Source organism: Cynocephalus volans, chromosome 7 (genome assembly GCF_027409185.1).
Source record: "Cynocephalus volans isolate mCynVol1 chromosome 7, mCynVol1.pri, whole genome shotgun sequence".
Taxonomy (NCBI): domain Eukaryota; kingdom Metazoa; phylum Chordata; class Mammalia; order Dermoptera; family Cynocephalidae; genus Cynocephalus; species Cynocephalus volans.
This window is the reverse complement of record NC_084466.1, coordinates 107,477,023-107,503,084: the sequence shown is the minus strand read 5'-3', so window position 1 is coordinate 107,503,084 and position 26,062 is coordinate 107,477,023. Positions and strand designations below refer to the sequence as shown.

General features: G+C 40.0%; 1 protein-coding gene across 2 annotated transcripts in view; it reads right to left on the bottom strand.

Moving 5' to 3' along the window:
- RHOBTB1 (Rho related BTB domain containing 1) overlaps positions 1–19,696 on the bottom strand; it is a 60,748-nt gene extending 41,052 nt beyond the window's left edge. The window contains exons 1-2 of one of the 2 annotated variants that reach the window (XM_063102778.1): positions 19,364–19,696; positions 17,255–17,305 (exon numbers count right to left, since the gene is read on the bottom strand). The gene's annotated coding sequence lies outside the window, so the exon portion shown is untranslated. The remainder of the gene's footprint in view (positions 1–17,254; positions 17,306–19,363) is intronic. The other variant, XM_063102780.1, reaches the window with a different exon arrangement.
- Between the last annotated feature and the right edge of the window lie 6,366 nt (positions 19,697–26,062).

Genomic DNA, 26,062 nt, shown 5'->3' with positions numbered 1-26,062 from the left:
GAAAATTCTGTTTATTCCTTAAACTCTTATTCAGATATCACATCCTTCAAAAAGCTTCCTTAACTACTCATCCCCACAGACTAATTTACTTTATCCTCCGTACCAATAAATGGTTCTGGGAGAAGTGATCACAAACAAAAATACACACACACATATACACACTTTCCTATATTAGCAAATCATGGAACGGTAGAGCTTGCAATTTTTGTGTGTGTGTGTGTGTGTGTGTGTGGTTATACTTTCAAAGTGCCCACCTCATGCACTTAATGAATCATCAGGTGTTTCTGGGGTATGGCTATGTGCTAAAGTACTTGGAATATATGCGAATATAAAACCCCTCTTCTGTAAAGCCTTCTCTGACTACCCCGTGTGGGCTCGAAGCCCCCAATTTAACTGTGACTCTCTCTTAGTGCTAACCATGGGCAAAACAGTGACACAACCAAATGTGATTTAACTGCCTTGGTCTCCAATCATTTCCCTTCCCACTGTGGTACTCCACCCCCAGCTTTAGTCCTTGAGTTGATGGCCTTCATGGTGTTCTGTCCCTCTCTTATGACACAGGCTCCCAGGAAGTGCTGCACACATCCATTCCTTCACTCACACTATGGCTAGATGCCCTTAGAGTCCTGCCCCTGTAACTCAATAATTCAGGGGCACTGTGGCTGATAAAACCCAAGATGTGCCTCCTTGCTCTGAACAGATACACTTGGGTGCACGGCCACTAATTGAATTCAGGTGAGAGACTCCTCTAACATCAGAAATTCAGCAATCAGGGAGGGTGGGCAGAAAAAGGCTTATCATTTGTCTAAGACACCTCAGTAGAGGTCTCCTAATAGTTCAGAATCATCCCACCACTGGAATATACCAACTCTTACCATCACTTTTGCTGTGCCTCCTGTTATATTTGCTATTCCAATCAAGGCATGGTGAGCAGTCTGCTTACAGAGAAAAATCTAAGGCCCATGGAGGGGCCTCTGTACTGTTAGCTCCACCCAGCTGTTCACAGACAGCTTGGTGATGCTATTGCACAGCCACTACATTCTCCTGCTCTTTTGAAAAGCATATATTCTGAACTTTAGGAAATAATTTAGATCGCTCATGAAAAAAGTACTAGTGAAACAAATTTTAGTGTATTTAAAGAGTTATTTCTGAAAGAAAAACTGAGCGTTTTATATTACTGATGGAAACAGGGAAGTATTGAGAGTTGCATAAAAACTATAGCCAACAGCCAAATTTTGACTGTGTAGTTTCATTATCCTGAGCTCTTAATCACCAGTCATAGGCAGGCAGAGCTGTCTTATACATAAAATAAACATCTCAGCTGGAATGGAGAATGGTTCCAGAGCTGGGAAAGAGACAGTAGGAATAGTCTGGGCTTCCCTAAGTCAAAACTTCACAGAAATATAGCTCCAGGATCACACTGCCTTCCTTCCATCATTTAAATCAACAATACTTTTTCAGTTGAATGTTTTGATTAAAAAAAGAAAAGAGGTAAGTAACAGAAAGGACACTGCATAGAAGTCCAGGGATGCAATAGAACAGAGCCACTTTTTGCTAACGCAGAAGCACGTTTTCACACGCCCCCCCCCCATTGTCTTCACCAGAGCTCTGTGACAGTGGAGACCCACACGAGATCATGCTTTCCATTTTTTAAAAATTCAAGGTCAGTAGGGGAGGTGGGCCAGGAGTAGAAATAAACTTTCTCTTCTACCAATCTACTGCCCTTAATAAACAGTGTCCTAATTGAAAAAATAAACAGATCAAAAACTTAAAAGACGCATAAAAATTCCAGGGTAGATTTCAAAACCACCATATCTAAATCGTGTGCTACATTCGAGACACGTGGGTGTGTCTACTTTCTCCTACAAATGTGCCGTGTAACCTCTCCTTTGACGACTTTGCTTATGCCAGTACTTGCTCAAACGCCCTTCCTTGTGTCCTTAACCCTCCTGCTGAAATTGTTCTCCACCAGTCTTAATTAGTCAGGCAGTCTTAATTAAAGAAACAGATGTGGAGCACTTGCTGCGTGCCAGGCGCACACGTGTGCAGTAGTCAGCAGGCCAGACGTGGTTCTTGCCTTCGTGGACTTCCCGGTCAGGTGGGGAGACACAACTAAATACGCAGACGAACTTATAATCACAGATGCGATCAGTTCCCTGAAGAAAAGCAAGGGGTGCTACGAGAGACAGTAATGGGCGGGGAGCCTCTATTTCCTGCCGACGGAAGAGTGAGAACGTCCAGCCGTGAGGCGGGGGAGGAACGGCCAGGAGAACTTGAGTGCGGGGCGCAGGGACAGGGGCGACTGGAGAGGCCGCAGGGGCCAGACCGCACACAGCCAGGAGCTCATGTTCCATTCTAAAGGCAGTGAGAAGCCAAGAAAGTGTTCAGGCAGAAGAGTGACAGGTTCTGATTTGGTTTTGAAAGTATCACCAGTGTCACTGAGACTGCTATGCAGAGAACGTGCTGTCGGGGAATATGAACAAGGATGGGGACCAGTTAGGAAGCTCCCACGTTCTCCAGGAGAAACAGTGGGGTGGCTCTGAGCACAGTGGAGTCAGCAGAGATGGCGCAAAGGAGACACATGAAGCTACACGTCGGAAGAAGGTGCACTTCACACATCCTTCTTTTATACTGTCTGCTGGAATAGTTACCAAGTTCTGATTTGTAATATAGATAATTGTGTTTATGTACTTGTAATTATATATATTCCACTGCCACCCAACCAAGAATATAAATTTTGACAACAGAAACCATTATTCATCTTTAAAACCTCAAAACTTTTCACAGTACCTGGCCCATATGTAGCTTTCAATCAATGTTGAATATAAAAGTATAGCCATTCCACCTTTATTGGGAAGCCTCCCACCTAGGGCTGGTAGAGAACTTGTGCTCAGCTATCTCTGGTGACTGATCATTAAGTCCTGTGGCCTCCAACACAGCTGCATGTGGCTAAGCCTGTGGTCTGTGAGAGGAACATCTTGAGGGATATCTGTGTGGCCCGTCACAAGAGCAGTATTTGACAGATGGCATCGTACCAGCCATTGCTCACCAGCAGGAGGAGAATCAGTAACCATGTGAACCATCAGGGACCAAGGACCAGGTCCCTCCACCAAATGGGAAGGCGGGGGACAAGGGAGAGCCCCAATATATGCAGCCGGGGGGGGGGGGTCAGGGCTGGATTTGATTTAGAAAAATAAAAGAATGTGATCATTTATTGTGCTCAAGTGCCTGGAGACAATTTATGAATCTTAATAATATTTACATATAGGATCTCATAAGGTTCTCATTCACTTTTACAGTTTCACATCCTAATTTGAGGAATTCCTGACACTTTTTGGCAAGTTACCACCTGGCTGGAAAAGGGAGAAGGGAGGCAGGAGGCACATGTATCCACTACACATGGAGAATGATTTATAACTGATATGATAGTGAGTCTTGAATGAAGTAGTTCAGTTTATGCCTCAAAGTGCCACATCACAAAATGCAATTAGCTGGACTTCAAGACAAGATAGCGAGGGAAGCACAGATGCCTCAGAACCCCCTCCACCTGCATTTCACAGAAGGTAGCCCTATTCTATACACAGAGCAGACCCCACAACACAACAGTATGATGAAACTACAGATAAGGAGTAACCATGTACTAGAAACTGGAAGGATTTCTACCAAATCCACTTCCATGTAGCCGAGAAAGTCACTGAAGACCAGCAGACTGCCCATTTCCACATGGAAGAGAACTGGCCTGGGAAGCAGGCAGGGTGTTCTTTGCCACAGATGCCCATAACCTGGAGTCATGGGAGCCAGGCTGACTTGGGATGAGGGAGGAGAGAGAAGGTTATGGAACTACTGGAAAGCATTGGGAAACTGGCATGCTACCATCGCATGGAGGAATCCTGATGACTGCCTCTTGCTGAGGATGGACTGGGTAGAGAGAACTGAGGATGGAAAGGATCTTTTTGTCCTCTTTTTGCTTCCTCCAGTTTGTTCAAGCAGGCCCTTTCAGTTTTGACACTGGAACAGAAGTGAGGATCCTGAGGGATTAATGTGAGAGGGAGTGGGGCGAAGGGGTGCAGTCCCTAAGGCTGAACATGGGTATGTCTTCTGTGGTCATATTCCTCACTATTGTCCCTATCTCACCATCAAAGAGTCTCTCAAGCCATACTATTGTGAGTAGCTTTGCTTGTCTGCTCCGGAACTGGGTGGTTTCCTGGGACTTATCATAGAGCCCTACCTTGGTCTTTGAAGGAGCGTAAAGTGATGCAGGCTTTCGACCCTTGGCTAGCATGAACCCTTTTTTATGTGGATGGAGTAAACCGAGACTACTCAACATATGGTTTATTAAAACCCCTGAAGCATAGAAAAGGACAAGCATTACCTAAACACATTCAGGAAGGGTCTTCCACTGAAGTAGATATGCTATAAGAAATAGCAGAAAATAAGTTTTAGGAAATCTGATCCATGTACTTAATCATGTAAAAGAAGATAGTGCATGTATATAAACTAATAGCAGATGAGGTTACTAGTAGATAATAGCACAAGGTAAGGAAAGACCATGTATAAATGAAATATGAGATAGTCAAATTAAAAACCATACCCGCAACAATGAATAGCAGAATTGACTATGTAGTGAAATTAATTAGCGAGGTACAGGACAGACATGAGAAAAATCTAAATAGAGAAGTTAAAGGCTGTCTGAAAATGTGATGGAAGATAATAAAGGCTCTGACTATCAAAATGCAGTCTTCTGGATAGTATGAGTGCCCAGACAACCATGGGAGCAAAGGTGACTTAATACAAGATTTTCACATGATGAAAAGGAGGATGGGGTAGGGAGGAGAGGAGGAGAGAAAGAAGAGAAAAAGAAAGGAAAACTCCAAAGCCGTACTTTTTCTTATCTCAGTAAAATGTTTATAAATATCAATGGCAAAACGAATAATTGCATAAGAATCCTGTAAGTAACTTATCAAAACACCTTCTAAAACTAATGGTCAAAAACACTCTTTATAGAGAAATAATAAAATGGATGACCATAAACTTCACCAATACACTAAGTGAAGATGATTTACAAAAATACATACAGATCCTGGAAAGAAAAAGAACATAATAATAAATTTCTAAATCAGGTCAGATTGATATTTATGTGATGGCTGCATAAAGCTATTCTTAGATATCAAAGACTCAGGAGGCAAAAACCCAGGTTCCCTTAAGGAATCAAACTGCTCAAAGATACTAGCCAAAACACTCAGAGATAAGTGGGGAAAAAAAAAAAAAAAAAAAAAAAAAAAGGCATGGTAGCAGCTTTAAAGCACAGTGGAAACCAAAACCAACTGAAAATATAAGATCAGCCTAGTTATTTTGAATTTGGTTACAAAATTGTATAGAAAAATTACCTGTAAAAGATGGTCAAGAAGGTAAAAAAAAAAAAAAAAAAAAGGAGGCAATTCATAGTAAAAGCATAACAGCAATAATAAACTTTCTATAGAACAAAAGGCAAATAATAAAAAACTTTTAGAAGTATAAGGAGAAATTCACAAAAATAATTGAAATATATAGGATGAAAAATCAGAATAAATCAATAACAGATTGAAAAAGTAAAAATAAACAATAATGCACGAAGACTGTGAATAACAAACAATAGGGTTAAATTAACAGATATTCCAAAAATTTTTAAGCCTATAAAAAGAGAGGGTACTTTCTTTCAAGTGTTCTTGGCACATTTACAAAGCTGACTACATGCTGGGCCATATGGACAAAAATCCCCCAAAGCATAAATTGTATCAACCAAATTCTCTGACCACAAAGAAATAAATGAAAAAATTGAAAGTTTTACAACAGCAACAAAAACCTCAAGCCTTTGAAATTTTGAAAACACTTTCTGATATAACCACCTAAGGAAATAACTTAATAAATGGGCAATGTTTTAAAAGCAATTTTACTTATCACATCTTCATTAAGAATAAGAAAAGAAAAACAAAAACAACTTACACCTATGACAATTGGGGGAATAATTAATTAAGGCACTTGCTATGTGATCTTGGGCAAATTACTTACTCTGTCTAAGTCTGTATTTCCTTATCTCTACACTGGGGATAATTACCTCCTTTGTGGGTTGTTGTGAAGATTAAATTGGATAATGCTTGAAAAATATTTTAATCACTCTGTCTGGATCAAGAGAACACTGAGTAAGTCTTATCTAGTAAGATAATCATTAAAGTTATGTTTAGGATGAGCTTGCAACAACACAGAGAAGTGCTAATGTTACATTATTAAGGAAAAGTGCAGAATAGTAATCTAAAATACAGTTGACAGAAACTACGTAAAATAAACAAATACGTGTAACCTAAATGAAATGGGGCCTCCACATTTGCTTATGAGAAGGACCATCTTAGCACCATGATGCAGCTAAAAGAAACACATATTTATGACTCACAGCAAGCCAGGAAAACAGTGAGGGTACTACAGAATCGAGAGATGTGGTTTACAGAACGTATCACGCATCTTGCAGCAAAACTCCTAAAAAGTCTCTTTGGAACATTTCCCTCTAGAGTTCTACCTCTCATAGCAACTGCTCAAATCCCTCTTTCTGCCTCTCGGGACCCTGGATCTCCTCCCTTCAGGATCTTCTTCAACCCTCTTCCAGGGCTAGCCACTGCACTCTGCTTGTCTTATTTGCGTTCCCATCCATTTCTCCCCTCCCCAACTAAATGGATCTTCCTTGGGACCCACCCCTTTTTGGGAGAGATGGGTGGGTATTAATATGTGACTACTTTAAATGTCATATTTGTGTCTCTGACATCTAACGAGAAGCAACATCAACCTCTTCCCCCTGCAACAATACGTACAGGGAAAATAAGTTGGAAGGAAATACACTAAACAGGTAACAGGAATTCTTGCTGGATAATGGGGCAATAACTTGTTCCTGCCATTCTTCCACTTTAGTTTCTGAATTTTCTACAATGCACATGTATTGCCCTTAAAAAAAAACTGAGATAAAATTCATATGCCATAATCCTCACTCCTTTAAAGTGTACAATTCAGTGGTGTTTATTATATCCACAAGTTGTGCAACTACCCCCACTATCTAATTCCAGAACATTTTCATCATCCCCCAAAGAAACCTTGTACCCACTAGCAGTCACTCCCCATGCCCCCTCCTCCCAGTTCGGGCAACCACTAATCTACTTTCTGTCTTTCTGGATTTGCCTATTCTGGACATTGAACATAAATGGAATCATACAGTACGTGGATTTTTGTGTCTGTCTTCTCCTACTTAGCATAATATTTTCAAGTTCATCCATGTTGTAGCATGTATCAGTACTTCATTAGTTTTTATGACTATGGTAATGCATCTATTCCTTTTATGACTATGGTAATACATCTATAATGGGAAAAATGTTTTAGCTTTTAAAAAAATAATGGGTCTATAAGTATAACCCTTGATTCTTAATTTTACTAAGAGTACACTGATATAATCCAATTACAATAAATGAGTTCTGATGATGCACAAATCATTTTTAAAATCATATATTTATAAAGCATGGTGAGCCTGCTAAACCTGTTTTTTTCCTGACTCAAGCTCTCAAATAAACACAGGAATCTAAATGATATTTTGCTGAATATCAGACACAGAAATGGAACCAAATAAAAAGACAGCTGCGGATATCCAGGGTAAACACATACAATTTTATCCCAAACAGAAGATAAAAAATTCTTGGCTTTTAAATCTTGAGCATTCAAAGGGAATACTTATGGCAAGTGAAATGAGCAATTTTAAGAAATTGTTTGGAAACAGAGCACATGAAATATTCTGTGGCAATCAATTGCAGTTAAGATATTTTAAGCTTGGATCAATATAGTATAATTCAGATTTACATTCATTGAGAAGAAAGTAGTTCTAAATTTGTTGGTATGCATGCCATGTATGTATGTACCTACAAATCACAAACACATAAATATTGATGCAAACTCAGTGCACAAACTTAATTATGTAACTTTTTACTTGGAAAGGCAGACTTCCACACATTTTCAGTTACAAGAGAGACATCACAATCGAAGTTAACAGTAGCAAGTTCATGTAAAGTAATGGTTCATTGAACCCTGTAAATGAAGGACTTACCCCGGATATAAAATTTCAAGTGTTTCAAATGCACTGAGGGGACAGTAGAGTGGTGCAGAAGCAGGGCGTTGGTGGTCTGGTTCTTGATCAAGGTGAAGGTTACATAGGTAAGTTCTGATTGTAAAAATTCATCAAGCTGTATATTTGTGATTTGTACACATTTCTTTATGTATGTTACATATTTTTTAAAGTAAAAAAACACATTTTCTAAAGTTAAAAAAAAAAATGCAACAAAAGACCGTACGCATTGATTTTGGAGGCCCTATAGTCCTCATGGGTGAGTCTTAGCTAAGAGCTAGATCAAAAAATTTTGTCAAGAATTAGTAATTAAAATACTGGTCAAGTAAAGATGTCAAACTTGTAAGTGCTTGTTTGAGGAAGCTAATATCAAATCTCTTGATTACAGATGCTTAAAAATCCATCTTCATAATGAAAAGTCTACAGTGCTCTGTAGTGAGTTATTCACTGAAGGCATTCTCTAAAGATGTCACTCAGTTAGCTTCTATAGCACCACAGAGACCGCCTGCTGTATAATCTTCAGATATAATGACAATCAAGCAATTGCATTTAAACATTTATGAGACTGTAATATGCCAGTTAGGATTAGGTTATGCTCTGATTCAGGCAAATAAAGTTTTTTTTTTTCCAGGATTTCTTAGCAAAGTTGGACCATAAATGCAAAAGTGCTTGTGGACAATAAACCAGACTTCTTAAAATCTCATATTTTATTTGAGGTTATTGGCTGAATATAGCCATGAATAGATTCTAGCTAGTATTTTCAGGACATGTTCCTATACTCTCCAACTTTTAGAAAGTGTTACAGAAAAGATTGTACGATTTTAAAAAGCAGGATGAGTCACTGTTTGTGGAAGTGGATAATAATACCATTCTGGATAGTCAAAGGTCATTCTTTTTAAGTCAAAAGATTTTAAAATGTCCTTAACTTTCATCTAATTATAAGTCTTTATTCCTAGAAAAATAATTAGTGCATACAAAGAGATTTCATTAAAAGAATGTTTATCATATCATTATTTGTGGAAATAAAATATTGGAAATAACTTTAAAATCCAATGATGGGATAGGCTAAAAAAACCTAACATATGTCCATATAATGAAAGTATATATAGCCATCAAAAATATGTTATAGGAGTACATTTATAGTCATAGTAAGATGTTCATAATCTTTAAATGAAAAAACATTACAAAACTTACATAATGACACCATTCCTTAAAAATTGTGTACTTAAAATATGCACAAAAGATTTGAGATATGGATACACTAAACTAACAATGCCAACATCTTTTATGGGGTAGGATTATAACTGATTCTTAATTTTTTCTTTTTTCTTATTTATATATTCCCTCTTCTCTATAATGAACAATGTTATTGTGTAACAAAGAAATTTAACAAAAAAGTGATGGTGAGGAAGTAGGAAAACCACATTCTTTTTTCATTATATGAAATTAATGTCTATCCTTGACCTTCTCTCTGTGTACCTTGAGAGATCTGTGTGAAGTGCCCTTCATATGGTAGGAAACAGCCCTGCTGCTCCTGGAGCTTTCCTTTCAACCCTGAGCAGCTATCTCTCTCATCAACAATATCATCTTAGAGTTCCTGATCATTCAGTTCCCTTTACTTATATCAAAGGAAATAATATCTTATAGGCTCAACCACAAAAACCCACACAAAAAACTACTCAACCCCTCAGCCTAGCACAATGCAACAAGCACAAATCTATGAACACTAGCTGTAGTTGTTCCAGCCAGTGTGAAAACATTCCTGGTCTTTCCAGATCAAGTCATGAGACTCTGAAAGATTTCAGTTGTCATGACAGAGGAGAGTCCCCGGTCAACTTCAAATAAATAGTTTTTAAAATATTAGAATCTGAAATATTTTAAGAGCTCATTGTTGATTTTTGTTTGATACACACAAAGGGAAACAATTTCCCTTACTTGAAGCCTCTTCCAGAAGCTTTAATAATCAGCTGCCAAATTTAGCCTTTGGCTCCATATCCACCATGTCTATTATTCCCCCGTACTTATTGATGTGAAGCCAAATCTCATCTCTATTTAGAGTGCACAAAGGCAGATGTCTTGATGAAAGGGGGAGCTGATGAACCTGTACTGAAAAGAGCCAGGAGAATATACTGTCATGAATGGAAGCACATGGCTTCATGGCTTATGTACATTCACATGGAAGAATCAATGGCCTTGGTCATGTTATATAAGAAATAAAAGAGAGGAGGGGGAGTTGTAGAGAAGCCAGTCAAGAGATTAGTTGCTCATTAGAATCACTGGGGGATGTGTTTTGTTTTCAATACTGCTGTCTGTCCAAGAATGTTCTTGGCAGCACCATTCAGAACAGCCAATAACTAGAAACAACCCATCAATAGTAGAATGGATAAATAATAAATTGAGGTTTATTCACACAATAGAATACTACACACCACTAAAAATGAATGAACTACTGCTACATACGTTATGGATGAATCTCACAAACATAATATGGAAGCCAGACACAAAAGAGTACATAGTATATAATTTCATTTACATGAAGACCAAAAGCAGGCAAAACTAATCTGTGGTAACACAAATCATGATAGTGGTTACCTTGGTTGGGTAGCAACTGGATAGGGGTATGAGAAGGGCTTCTGGGTGCTGGTAATATTCTGTGTCTGTATTTAGGTGCTAATTGTGTGGGTGTGTACAATTTGTGAAAAATCTTTGTTATGTACTTATGATTTGTGCATTTTTCTTTATATGATACACTTCAATAAAAATGTTTTAAGTTCAGATTCTTGGGCTCTAACGTGGATCTATTAAAAATGTAGGCTGTAAGTTCCTTGGGGTATTCTAATGTATAGCCAAGGTTGGGAATCATTGGCCCAAATGATCTACATCTAGTGGAGCTAGTTCCTGTTAACCCACGAGAAGCATTTAACCCCTTGTTAAATTTTTAGAAATTTTGCAATTTCAATTTGTGCCAGTATTAAAAATTAAATTATAGAAACTTATAATTAAATAACATATACTAAAAACAAAGGTAATAGGTACTCAAAACTCATCACTATCTAATTACTGTCATGTGCGGCATAACTACGTTTTGGTAGCGGTGGACTGCATATAGGACGGTGGCACCACCAGGTTATAATGACTAGGCCATATAGCCTAGGTGTGTAGTAAGCTATACCATCTAGGTCTGTGTAAGTAAGTTCACTCTGTGATGTCCATATAACTACAAAATCGTCCAACAATGCATTTCTCAGAACATATCCCTGTCATTAAGCTACTTACGACTGTATTTTACTATAATCTAATACTTTTGAGGTTGTTTATGCCACTTTTACCTAAATGGTGGAAATACCAAATAATGATGTACTACTGTCCCATCTCTTCCCAACTCTGTGCTCAGTCATATAAGTAGCTTGAAATTGGCAATGATAGGAGCATTCACACCACAGAAATAGACAACCACTACAAACTCGGGCTTGCTTTGTTGTTCTGTTGATTGTCTAGCTTAAGAAGATTATTTAAAAATGTTAATAATGCAGATTAAACTTAAAAATGTGTTGTATGTGTGGCTGTTACATTGTGAATAGTACATTTGAGGAAAAATCCTTCCAGTATTTAAAAACTGTTATCTAGCTCAGCAAGAAATTATTAGCATCATGGATGAATGAATGAATACAGTTCTGATGTATGTCTTTTCCGTTTCACTTCTGTCTTACCTGATAACATAAAGGAAAATATCAGCAACACTTATATGAAAACTACATCCCTTCATCAATTGTACCATAGGTTGACTATGGATAGCAGAGCTCACCAAAAACCAACAAAAACATTGTGTGAGACCCAATTGGCTATATGGAATTTACAATATGGAATATTACACATTTTATAATTATTTGTAAATCGTGTACCACACATTATGTCAGTAAACTTTATAATCAACTTATATATGTACATATATGAATTATTTTTTTCCCAGAGAGCTGGTTGATTTACCAAACACCACTGTCTAAACCTGTCCCATGTTTAAGATTTCATAGCTCTCTATAGTGATTTAAGAAACAAGCAAACAAAAGAAGGCAAGAGCCTAGTTATGGCCTACAACGCAGAGTTACGACTACACTTTAGAACCTCACTACTCAAACAAAGTGTGGTCCTCAGGCCAGCAGCACCAGCATCACTGGGGAGCTTGTTAGAGAAGCAGAATCTCAGGCCCACCCACCCCAGAACTCCTGCATCAGAATCTGCACTTTAAAAAGATGCCCATTCTTCTTGCATGCACATTAAAGTTTGAGCCCTGCTTTAAAAATAATTAACTCCTTGGTAAGAGGTGAAACTTATATATAACCAATTTGAGATTATTAACAAGGTTAGGGACAATCAAGCAATTGGTGATTTCTAAGCATCTAGCCCCAGTTTAGCCACTTCACAGCACTGGGGAAAACACATAATTGCTATATATTTGCCAAATACTAAAAGGGAAACTGAGCCACCAGGAGAATAAAATCTATTCTAGGCCACTTGGATTTTTAATGTAAAAGGAAAAAAAGGTACGAGTAAGAAAACACAACAGTAACTTTACTCCTGTCTATGATGAACAGGATGAATTGCCAAAGACTTGGTTCCAAAAGTCCAAAGCAGGGCAGCAAGTGCCACATGACAAAGTGTGGCAGTTGGGGAGAAGAGTGTGACAAAACACTTCCTAGAGATGTAATTTAGGCTAGGGCAGTTATCAAGTGCTGAGAGTGAGAGGGGGAAGTTGTAGTGTTTATGCTTTTCCTACCAATACATTAGTCAGTGACACAGGACAAAAAGAAAAGACAGGGCCGGCATACTCCAAACATTCAACTCCAGTTAATTGAAACGAAGCTAGAAAAGTCTCACATGTTTTGAAATTGAAAACAAAAATGTTCTACTGGCAATAATATTCTCTGGAAATATTTCTTCATTATTTGGCTGGAAATATAATAGTTGCTTTGAGATGCAAAGGTCTATGTGGAAAACATGTTAGATATTTAAACAGTGTCTGGAAGAAAATGAGAACCACAAATCTCGAAGATGAGCTTGGTATTAGTTTGTGGCAGAAACTAAAGCAATAAAACAATTTAAGTAATCTTGGGCAACCCTAGAGTGTAAAGAAAACAAATGTAATGGTGAATGGGGCCATTGGTACCTAGACAGACGCCTGGGCCTATACACTGGGCCAGAGTATACTTTGATATACTCTGGGAAGGCCAAGAGAACTAACCCTTACTGAGTACCTACTATGTGCATGATCTCACGACATCCTTATAATCCTTTGAGGGAGGTGATAACTGTTCCCATTTTACAGATGAGGAAAGTGAGGTCCAAAGAAGTATTTCATCCGAGCGACATAGCTAATAAAAAGCCAGAGCTTGGTCAAAATTTAAAAGCTCCAAACAGATTGCTCAACAAAGATAGCTGGAAGGGATCAGAGTATTGAGTGTTATGTTTTGAATAAGAGAAAAGGACTATTCTATCTTGACACCACTAAAGATAGATAAGGTTTCTCCTAATTCCCACCATATCTTTACACTGCTGGTATCCTTTTATCACTCATTTCTGGATGTACCTTAGGTTTCACATGTATTTTGTACTTCCTAGTTGTAATTTTGGCTAAGTTGGAGGATTTAGAAGACTTAGCACTTTTCAGGCAGTGTTATATAATGGAATTGAGCCCTGGCTGAGACTTGGAAATCTGGGTTCAGTTCCGGCTGTGTCACTTATTAACTATGAGAGTAGTCAAGTTTCATCGCTTTTTTGGGTGCCAGTGTTTTTCATCTATAATAGGTTGGACTAAGTATTGCTGAGGAACTTCCTGACTCCATAATTCAACCCTCCTTGACTCAACTGTTTAAGATTGTGATTTCCATCAAAGTATACTGGATTAGAAATGACTTGAAGAGTTAGCAAATTTGTCTAGGCAAAACCGGTATGTACTTCAAGTTATATACAAACAAAAACAAAAACAAATGAAACAAACCCAAAGAATAATTATTTAACTTCTATAGTCTACCACCTGCAGGAGTAACCTAAAATGAAATGGCTTAAAGTATTTTTTTCTGGGAGTTTGTTTAGAACAAATATATATTCTAGTTCTTAGGCAGACCTGGATGCAAATCCAAGCCGTGCTTCCTATTATCTACTTAACATCTCTGAGTTACATTTTTTGCTTCCATAAAATTGGAATTGATAATGGATATTAGGTGTAATTCAGTAAAATATCTGACATACAGTAGGAGCATACTAAGTGCTGGTTATTATTATTGCAGTGGTTGTGAGGCATTTGGTTTATGGTTAGGTAACAATTCAAAGGAAATTTCTTCACAGGGGTAGAGCCTTAGATCATAAACTCATTAACACTGGGAATTTGCCATTACCCTGTGTGTAAGCAATAAATAAACTCAGTTGCAGAGTGGAGAAATATAGTTGCTTTCTTCTAGACCTACTGGCATTTCTTTCTTTCTTTATAAAATTTGATATTTCGCCCCTTAGTGGATAAACCTGATTAGAGACATGCTGATGTATTTAATGGCACAACTAGATTAAGTATCTGGAGACAGGAGTGTTCTGGGACATCTGGAAAGAGTGACTGTCATAACCACACTTCATTTTCAGTGTCTGTATTTGCCCATTTCCCAATTTCTGTCTTATGTGTACAAGGAACAAAAAGATGCCAGGAAGAGGATGAGGTGGCTTTAATTGGTTTACAAACTAAGGGAAAAAAAACAACAACCTGATTCTGACTCTGACAAATATCCAATTCGTAAACACCCATCTGAGTGACTGCTTCTTGCCCTACCTCCCCAGGTTTCACTCTCTCACCTCCTGCCCTTTTCCATGTACACTTTTTGTGACTCGTTTTCCCTCCCTCTCCAAGTTTTGTTTTGGTGCCGTGAGGGTGGCAAGGAGCCAGAGTGGAGAAGAGAGGGAGAGCACAAGAACCAGAGTCAAGTCACCGGTACTCTTTAATCCCTATTACATGAAGCCAGATGGAGGCCTGCCAACAGTGACATGGAACTGCCTATTTTCTAAAAGGAAGACCTATAGAAAGATTAAAAAGTTCCTCTGTTTTCTACAGGTAAATTTCTGAAGCAAAAACCAGCAAAATTTCAATTGTTTCTAGTCATTTTTAAAGAGACAAGTCATGCATATTAACCAAAAAGCCTTCTGAAGTTCAAAAAAGCAAACAAATGATTGCTAATTAAATGATTACTATCAGAGATAGCATGCAAATTCCAAGATCTCTTTTGGCCCTAACATTATATGACTCACTGTATAATTTTACTACTTTAAATAAATTATAGGTTTGTAGTAGCTATATTGATATTTTTATGAGATCCCATTATCACAGCTAACCATATTATCAGTTGATGGTGAGGTCTTGGCCTGTAATGGGATTGTACAGGCCACGTGCTCTTATGGATATGATCTATCTCATAATGATCCACTATATAACAACTTCTACAGGACAAAGTTATTATAGGACAGCTTATAACAACCCCTTAAATGCTTAAAAATTCTCTTAACTAATTAAGTTTTCAGGGCTATTAGCTTGAGTTGGGGGTCAGTACATTTAAAAAAGATGGTATCTTAAGGTTTTCTTTAGTAATTTGTTCCTTATTTCATTTTTTATTACCCCTTTATATAAAACTCCCTAAGAAGGATTAATAACTGTTAACAAATTATTCCACAAAAAGGAGAGGGGAGGGAGGGAAGGTGGTGGGAGAAAAGGTTGTCAATTTAGGCAAAAAAAGGTTAGGACTGTTAGATATCAACCATTTTCAGGGCTTTGGTTGAGAGTGATCTATTATGTATCCAAATTTATCTATGTGGCACCTTTTCAGACAAACTGAGGATCCAGATATTCTAGTACTTTTAAGCATCATGCCAAATTATACTGCTTTCTCGAAGATGCTGTGAAGATTCAAACTGCTCAAGATTATGTTACTATGATTTTGAAGCAATAACATCTTTGAGTTTCAGATACTGTAATATAGCAGTTCTGGATGACTGCATAATGTCTCCTGATTGGGTTGAAATTTTACATTCTGTCTTTTCCCAAACTCTCACCCATTTATCATCTATCCAGAAAAAAAATGTGCTTGGAATTTTTTTTCCATGCATACATCGAATTGCAAAGTTATCTCACAGAGTGGAAAATGCTGAACTTCTCCAAAATGTACCATTCACCCCCAATTCAACCTGCTGCCATATATGATCTTGATTTATTCTCTAATTTTTCATTCATTTATGTTTAATATCTGCCTTTTAAATCTGTTTGTAAAATCCTTAAGGCCAGAGACCCTATATATATCTTTGACAGTGCCATGCCAGAAAGTACACATGACAACTTACTATTTCATTGTTTTACTTAAGAGAATGAAATTTATTCTTCTCGCAACAGCTGGGCCATTGAATGTTATTCTGTGAGCTATAATTTCCAAGTTATCTTAGGCAAGCCATTTAACCTTTTTTGGGCCTCAGTTTCCCTGCTGATGGAGAAGAATTTTTCAACTAGAGAGTTTAGGTCTTAGTCTAAGACAGAACTTAAAAAAAATCCTATTCCTGCCATTTTTTAGAAGTAGGAATTGAATATATTATCTAACCTCTCTGAACTTCCAACTTCTCACCTGTAGTTTGGTGATCAAGAGAGTGGTTTCAACTCACAGGAATTTTTCCTTTTTTTTTTTTTTTTGAGGCAGAATGAAAACATTAATGCAAAGAATGCAACACATTACCTGAACCTTGGTTCATGCTCAATAAATTATATCAAGTTTCTTCTAGCTCCATAGTGCTAAGATTAGGACAGAAATAAAACCTCAATTATCAAGCACTCAGATCCCCAGGATCCTCAATTGCCTGACACTATTTTGATCCCCAAAGTAACAAAAAATGTCTTACAAAGGATAAGCTGGTTCAAGGCCCATTTTAGTACCATTTTACTCCCAGAGTAAATAGGATAATTTAAATAAACTTGTGATGTTCATAATTGAGTCCATAAAAAAATGATAAAGACAAAATGATTACAAAACCTGCTCTGAAATGCATGCTCAGAATTAGACACTGGATGTCATCAATCTATGCACATGGGTTTGCACAGACACTGACCTGGCTTGCTGGAAGTGAAGAAGAGAACACCCTGCTCACAGCTGGACTTACCTACATAAAAAAGAGAAATACTTTATAAATCCTACTGCCTGCCAGGAGCACATGGGGAGCCACTAAAATTTTCAACATACGTTGTTTTCTTTCCTCTGAAAAAGGGCAGAATCTGCTTTACTTTTGCTAAGTGCCAGTGTTAAAATGGCATTTCTTTGGGTCAAATATATCCTGAAATAGCTAGGTTAACATTTTGTAGCATTTGCTAAAATATATTTCTGAGCATTTGGGGATGATACCAAAAAAGCCTTTGGCCACAAACGGATGGATGGGAACAGTGAAAACCTTACAGACATTTTAAAATATAGAAGTCATGGAAGTGGGCATGCTATTCCTCCAAAATAGCATTTTAGACAATATAATCATAGCTGAAAGACCAATTCTGTTTTTCCTATTAAATTATATTTGTGTAGTTAATAAGTTGCATTATTGAGCCAGTGACATCAAACCACATATGTTTCTATTTCCATCTCTGAGATCACACACAACTTATGTACTTAAAATTCACACTACCTTCAAATCTGTGAAAATAACACTAATGAGCAAATTTAGTAAAATATTGAGCATGATTTTATTGCTTCCTAATGATTTTTCAAAGCCTTCCACACTGCATTCAACTGGTTAGACCTCCTTCCCACTAATATGTCCAAATATGATCCAGGAATCCCTGAGGAAACCTTGTTTAATGTAATAATTTACTGCCCACTCCACCTGTGGAGCAGTATGCAGACAATATACTGAAAAGTACTTGTGTTTATTTTTTAGCAACCAGTGACTCTCTTAGACATCTATAAGGTTTTTGAAAATTAAATTTAATTTCAAATTTCTAAATATTGTTTGTAAACAAACTGAGAGTATGTTTTAAAAAGCCTGAGGCTTGTTAAGATCAAACACAGCCTTCTGACTAACTCCTGCTGATAGAGAACTTACACAAAGATGAAAACTACTGATAACAGTACTGTTTTTGCAGTTTAGAATATGTTTAGTGTAGATACGCAGCACAGTCCGGGTTGGGTTGGGGGGAAGCTCCAAATCAATCAAACCTCAAGCTGATCATCTGGCTGGGGTTCAACAGGGCTCCGTGAACAGCACAGGGTGGGTAAGTTCAAAGTTAGGGCGACTCTCCTGGTCTTAACTTGCTAGATTTTCCTGGATCTGGGGTGCCTCTGTGCATATATATCAACCTTCATGCATCCCCCCCCCAGCAAATGTGTGCAGTCAGCTCCAAAGGCACAGCTTGTGTGCTGACGTGCAAAGCCAAGTCAAAACCCTGCGCTTGGCGCTCCCTTCTAACTTTCTGGCTTGTCCAAGTCTAAATATTGACATTGCTCCTCAGTTGAGATGTCTGATACTGCTGGGGATGGAAACGGCGCAGCTAACAGTAGGAACTAATGATATATTTTTATACAATTGTGCCTTTCCATTTCTGTTTTGGGGAGGGGGCTGGCTTCTCTTGCCTGCACATCTCCCCCCTGGTTGATTCCCCGACAGCTGAGCACACGGGGACAAGGTAGGGTGTTTTGTGAGCCCCTCAGGGCAGCTCCTACTGTTGTCACAGCAACTCACAACAGACTCCATAGACACGGGGTTGGGGGGAAGGGAAGGGAGCGCCAAACTGTGGGCTGACCAGTCAATTCTCATGGGGGTGCAAGCGCCAAAGGGGCTAACGTATCCCCCTTTTCAGTTCCTCCGGTTCCCCACCACTGTCCTTCGGAGGCAAAGAGCCTTTGTCGACGCGGCACCACCCCCTCCCTGGCGCAGTCAGCCTAAGGGTGCCTGTTGTACATTTTCTCAGCTCCAAGTTAGGGGTGCGGCTGTGCGGGCGCTCCTAGAAATCTCTTCTGCTTGCCTCTGATGAGGGGTTCCCGGCCTCGCACAGAGGCGAGGGCGGCTCCCACAGCAGTTCGAGCCCACAACTCTGTCTCTCGGGGCGCTGGGGCCGCTCGGCACGGGCCTGGGGACCCCCCTTGCCACCCCCTGGGGCCGGGGCGGTGGGGGCTCCGCGGCGGCTGCTCGGAGAAGTTTCATACCACAGCGCACTCACGACACAGAACCTACCCTGCAGCCGAGCGAGACGCGAGCTCTCTCCGCCTTCAAGGGCCGGGGGAGCGGGGGGGGCCCCCGCCACTCAGCAGCAGCCACGACTGCGCGCGGTCGCGGGTGTGCGGGGCCCCTGCGCGCGGCGCGCCGCCCGCCGCCCAACTTTGCACAAAGGCAGCATGGCACTGCCTCGCCTCGCCGGCTGGCCCGGCGCCGCCGCCGCTCTTCCCCGTCCGGGCCGAGAGGGGCTCGCCCCTTTCCTGCCGCTCGCCTCCCCTCCTCCTGCCCCCACCCCGCTCCCAGGCGGGGCAGCCGGGCGGAACCGAGCCCCCGGCACCTCGCTCCGCCGCCGTGGCGGCTGCCGCTCGCTCTGTGACGTTAGCAGCCTTCGCGGCTATTTATATCCACACGATTGGATTTCATTCATGAATCCAGGGCCTGGTGTGTCTGTGCTCCCGGCGCGTGTTGCAAAGGTGCCTCGGCGTTACGCAAACCCGAGCGGCCCCGGCTCGCAGGCGGGGTACTGGGGACAAACATGCGCAGAGAATGGGAGACCCTGGCCCTTCTTCCAAGCGGCCGGGAGGGGAGGGTCTGGGCGATCTCTGCCCCGGCGCCCCACCCGCAACATCCCACCCAGCCCAGTACATCTGCTGGTCCTTTGTCCCAGGCTCTGGAAAAGTAAGTTGGGCCACTAACCGGCTGGGCAGCATGGCTTTCTGCCCCCCGCCCCCCCGGAGCTGGCCGGCCGCGGACTCCAAGGGAGGACATTGGCTTTTGTTTCAAAACCAAGCCCAGCTGCTGACTAAGGGCTGCGTTAGCCCAGCCTCCTCCTCCCCTGGGCGGCTGCACGTGCCGGAGGGCTCCCTTCTCTGCGACTTGGCCTTAGGGGTCCCCGCGGCGGGGGCGAGGGGTCGAGACGCACCGCTGCCCCTGACCCAAATAAAGAGGCAATTTACAACCTCTTGCAAACAAACGGCTGAATGAGAGGTGAAATTGACTTCTGGCTTCTCATGGCTTGTTAGAATTTCTGGCAGCTCTAGACAGCTCGTCCCTCCTCACCAACTCTTCCCACTCTTCCGGGCTGGCAGAGTTCCGAGGACAGAGCCGGGGGTACTATTCATGGATTCACATAACAAATGCCTATGGAGTGCCTACAGGACGTCAGATACCCTGCCCAGCTCTAAGATGGTGACAGTGAACACGCCCAACCTAGTCTCCTCCCTCAGGGAGCTTTCAGTCTGCCCGCTCAATTGAATAGGACTTCAACCCCCTCACTCCCAGCCTGCAAAGACGCAACTGAGGATAAAGGTACTCATGTGTTCCACTACCTTGAGGGATTTACTCATTTAATAAACTTCTATTGAGGAGGCTGTATAGTAATGATTGGGCCATCTGAAAATACCCTAAAAGCACACAAACTTCTCTGTCCCTCAGTTTCTTCCAGGAAACCATCTGCAGTTTCCCAGATGGATTCACTCTCCATCCCCAGGATTCCCAGAGGAATTTCAGCCCACTGGGTATTACAACTCTTCCCCACTTGTTTACTTCTCTTCATGGAGGCAAAGCCTTGCCCTGTGCTCTCTGAATCCTCCAGAGACCCCAGGCCATAGTGGAATTCAATGTATTCACAAGGAAAGGTATCACAGGCAGCCTGCATGGTATAAACCTTCTTCACTGTACCGTCTTTGGAAATGGAGTTACCAAGGCCCTAATCTTTAATATCAGAAAGAGAGGGTAGTGACAAGTCAAGTACAGGTGTCCACTCGGAGAACTTCCAGACAGACACATGAGGGGGTGATCATTCACTTGGCACAAAACTGACTCCTTTTGTCTATTTAAAAGTGACTCCATTTTGAAAGGGTTCATCAATACACAATCTTTTCAGAAACACACTTCTTGAGAAAGTTAATTAACCCTGTTCACTCCTAGAAATCAGTCCTCTTCATTGCAAAGCCATTTCTCTTCAAACTGTCCTGGGAGCTAAGAAATAGGGTAGGAACTAAAAAGGAATGGGAATCAACATGTATTGAGGCCCTCATGTGTGGCAGGTACAGGTCAGGTGGCTTAAGACACACTTTTTTCATCTAATCTACACAACAACTAATGAAGTAGATACTATTATTATTATGACCACTTTACAGATGAGATAACTGAGGCACGGAGTTTATTTTCTGAGGTTTTGACACCTGCATTTGCACCTGGGTGGACCTCTGCCAAAGTGTTATATCACTAACCTGCTTTTTAACATCCTGCCTTTCTTTAATTTCTTCCATTCCCTCAGTTATAAGTTAAAAAGAGTTTTGTGTCATGCTTCTCTTAAGCACCAGGCAGGTGTTGAGACCAGAAAGACATGCACACCAAGACCCCAGTTGGCAGGCTACCCTTCAGCTATAGCCCTCCACCCCCAGGGGGTGTCAAGACTGGATGGGCCTTCCAAGGGATGCTCCTTCCACACGGGGGTAAAGAAGAAAGTCATCTTGGAACTACCTGGTTGAATGCCTAAACCTGAGGGAAACTGGAAGAACTTTCAGGAAAATAAATTGGTATCAATAGTAATTCAGATATAGCAGAGGAAAAGTCATTGTTCTGGAAAGTCTTTCCAAACAAGGACAGTGATCTGAGGAAGATCCTGCCACATGGTGCTATGCAGCTCCAAACCTCAGATAGAAAACCTGATTCTGGAAACGTTGAAGAAATTGTAGCAAGTTGTACAGACTGTTTTCAAACAGGAAAGGAGAGAAAATGAATAATAGCAGATAATCCCATAATCATTACCATGAACATATCCCCCGCTCTTGTGTTATTACCACAAAATAATCCACCTTTGTATACTGGAATTGTCGCTTGCTAATAAAATCAATATTATTTGTTTTAAATAAATATAAAGATTGGTACCTAAGTGGAATTAAACCAACACTGTGTCTTTAAACACTTTCATGTTTGTATTGCACAAAAGTGGTTTAAAAACTTTTGACTTTTATGGTAAATGTTTTACCAAAGTTATAGGATTTAAAAAATTCCCACCGTCTAGATACAGAACTGTTCACAAAAGAACCCCTCATACTATCTCTTTGTGTTTGCATACCCCCCACCAACCATTCATCTGTTCTCCATCTCTACAGTTTTGTCATTTTGAGACTGTTTTATCAATGGCAGCATATAGTACATAATGTTTTGAAATTTAATCTTTTTTAAAAAACTAAGCATAATGCCTTCAAGGTTCATCATGGTGTTGCATGTACCAATAGTTCATTTCTTTTTATTGCTAAGTAATTTCTAGTGTATGGATGTACCAGAGCTTATCCATTCACCCACTGAAGGACATTTGAGTAGTTTCCAGTGTTTTGCTATTACAAAAACACTGTAAACATTTGTATATAGCTTTTTGTGTGAACAGAAGTTTTTATGTCTTTGGGATGAATGCCCAAGAATGCAATCGCTGAGTCGTATGCTATATAAGAAACTATCAAACTATTTTCCAAAGTGGCGGTACCCCTTACATTCCCATCTGCAATGTACGACGGATCTACACATCCTCACCTACTGCTGGTATTATCGCTAATTTTTACAAAATTCCAGTTGTTCTGCGTGTAGAGACAACTCATTGTAGTTTTAATTTGCATTCCCCTAACGGCTAATGATGTCGAACATCTTTTCATGGTTTTTATTTGCCATTCATATCTCCTCTTTGCTGAAATATCTGTTTTTATTTGCCATTCATATCTCCTCTTTGCTGAAATATCTGTTCATCTTTTACCTATTTTATAATTGGATTGTTTGTCTTTTTACTGTTGAGGTTTTAGATTATTTAAAAATATACGCTGGGGTCACATTATTTCCAAATTGCAAATTAAATACTAACTCAAGATAACTCTATTTTCAACTTAGTTACTATCGTTCAACATTTCTATTCCCTCGGTTTTATCGAGAATATTCTCAGGGATGGTAAGTACTTACATAAAACTCCTCCAGAGGCGTCCTTTCAGCTGTATTTTTTAAGGCTGCGTTTCGGCCGTTGGTAACGGATGTGGAATCCCTGGCCACGTGGGTCTGAGGCCGGGCCTCGTGCGCAGGCGCAGACTCTTTCTGCAGCCGAAGCACCTGCCACGCAGCAGCGGCTTAGACAACCCGGCTTAACGCAAGAGGACGTGTTCCTGCTGTCTCTCCGCCTTGGATGCAGAATTACGTGCTGCCGTTGGTTATTTACAGGATATTATCCTGGACGACGAGTTCCAGGTGTTACAAAGAAATTTCATGGACAAATACTAACAGGGGTTTGAAGACATGAAAGGGAATAAACTCACCTGACGGCCTCTTTTAGAGAAAGGTGTTTGGTAGAAAGGTATGTTGAAAAACAGCTGTCGGAGAGTGACGGACACTGGGTCCGTCAATGTCCAAACCCACCTTTTGTTGCTTACCACCGCCGATTTGAACCGGACAGAGGATTCCTGGAGTTAACAAGGCGGCTTTCACAACAGCCAACAATTGTGTGGTACCCTGAAGATGAAGTGGCTGGTGACATGTTTGACATGCTGATCACGTTTATGGATTTTCTTTAAAAGAAACGCTTCTAGAGTAGAGTAGAAAAAGAAGGCTGGGCATTGGACTTAAGCAATGGTTTAGTGCAACTTCCTCTGCAAAGCATTTTGCTTCCTACTTTCAGCAGTGGGGTGGATCTGGACAGCATGGGCCTGATAGGCTGGGCTGGGTTCCAGCTAGTGATGACCCAAAGGAAAGACTAACTCTGTTCTGAGATTCTTCATCAGTGATAGGTATTGATGGGTCAAAAGGAAAATGACTTGACCTTCTGGGACCTCTGTTTCTCCTGAAACACCTTGTATTCAGTTACTCTAGTACTCCTGCTAGAGTGGATGCTTCTGCAAGGTGCTTCTGAGTCAGACTAGTCTGGAGCAAGATGATGTTCATCAGTCCATCAGGGGGTCCCTTCCCCAACTTTCATGTTGTTGATATGTCAACAACATGGAATAACCTCCTATCACTAACCTTTTCTGTCCTAAATACCACAGGCAGCCTTTGCATGAATCTGTGTATTTATAACTCTTTCAACTTGGGTAAGAGTGAAAACCTTTAAGCCTGAACGGCCCAGCTTTGAGCGGTTTTGACTATGGGAATTTATCTCAGGTGTTTCCAAACCAGCTCTTAAGATCTCCAAAGCTCTTATTTTCTGTCCACTGTTCTGGGGAAAGCGAGAGCTAGTTTGGGGAGTGGGAATTAACTGACAGAAATGTTCTTTCCCTGAAAGCTACAAGTGAAAATTAACTCTAATCTTGGGTTTGTAGTCCAGTTATCACTGTTGGTCCTGACACAGTTTCTAAGAGAAGCTTCTTTTTTAAAAAGCATAATTTTGGGAAAAAAAAATTTGTAGATGACTACTCAGGCTAACCTAGTAAATATAATCTTGGAATTTCCATGATTAATCATGAGAGATAGAAGAAGCATTAGATATTGTGTGCTTTTTATTGTTATTTTTATGATGACAAAATGTTTTTTACATTGCAGTTTCTATTTTGCTGGGTACCAATGAATGTAGCCTATGTGTTGAAAATAGACAAAAGGTATCCTTTTCTTATAGCATGTTAAATTGTTTGTGTAGGTTTGCATAAAGTCCTTTCTCTATGGATCCATTCATTAGGTTTTGTGTTGGGGAAGGAGGTGAGTTTGGTAAAGATGTGATTTTTCAAGATTTGCAATGTCCGCAATTCTAACTACATTCTTCTTCCTGTCAAAATCTATCCTACCAAGATGGTGTTCCACTGGCCTAGCTCAGCATGCATGAGAGGAGGTAGCAAACAGCTTTTATTGTCATCTGATTGGCTTTGTTTAGGAATGGCATTACAGATTGGAAAACATCTATGTTACAACTTTAGAAAGAAGAAAAACACAACTGCTTAATGTATAATGTGTATCTTTGACTTTTTTAGGAAGTAAAAATATGATTTAGTACTGGAGAAAATCTGCATTTGAGAAGGACATTTGTTTCAGGAACAAACTACATTCTTAATATTACAAAATGTGTCAATGCTAAACATTAACTTCACCTAATTAAAAATAAATTACACTTATGTGTCAAAGCATGTTTAAGGCTATCTTGCCTGACCAACTAACTGTTTATCTTTACTAAACAAGTAAAAAAAAAAAAAAAAAAAAAAAAAAAAACCTACAAAAGCAAACACACATTAAAGAGAGCAGAGGATAGTGGAAAGAAAGAAAATGGAATTGTATTTTGCCTATCTCACTAACTAGCCATGTGATTCTGTACTAGTTCTTTAACTCACTCCATCTCAAAGTATATATATCAAATGAGGATAAGAATAATAACTTTCTAAAAAGTTGTTAAGAGGACTAAATGAAATATGTTTGTCGAAAATGCCTTGTAAAATGTAAAGCTCTGTACATACTGGTAAGTGTAAAAACGGGCTCATTATGAGGCCATTTAAAAAAATGCTGTGCAGCACAGGATATCATTTGATTTGGGAGTACCAGAGATTAATGATATAGGAACTATATAATTCACACAATTCACCCCCCAAATGCTGACTGTAAGCGTTAAACATAATAGCCTCCACCAAATTCTCTCTGAGAGGTTGAAAGTTTAGTATTTGAGGTTTCAGATTTTTGCTCTACCATTGGCTTGCAACTGCTGTGTTTTCTCCCAGCTATAGAAATGAGCTTAACTGCATGCAGAAACCAGAAAAA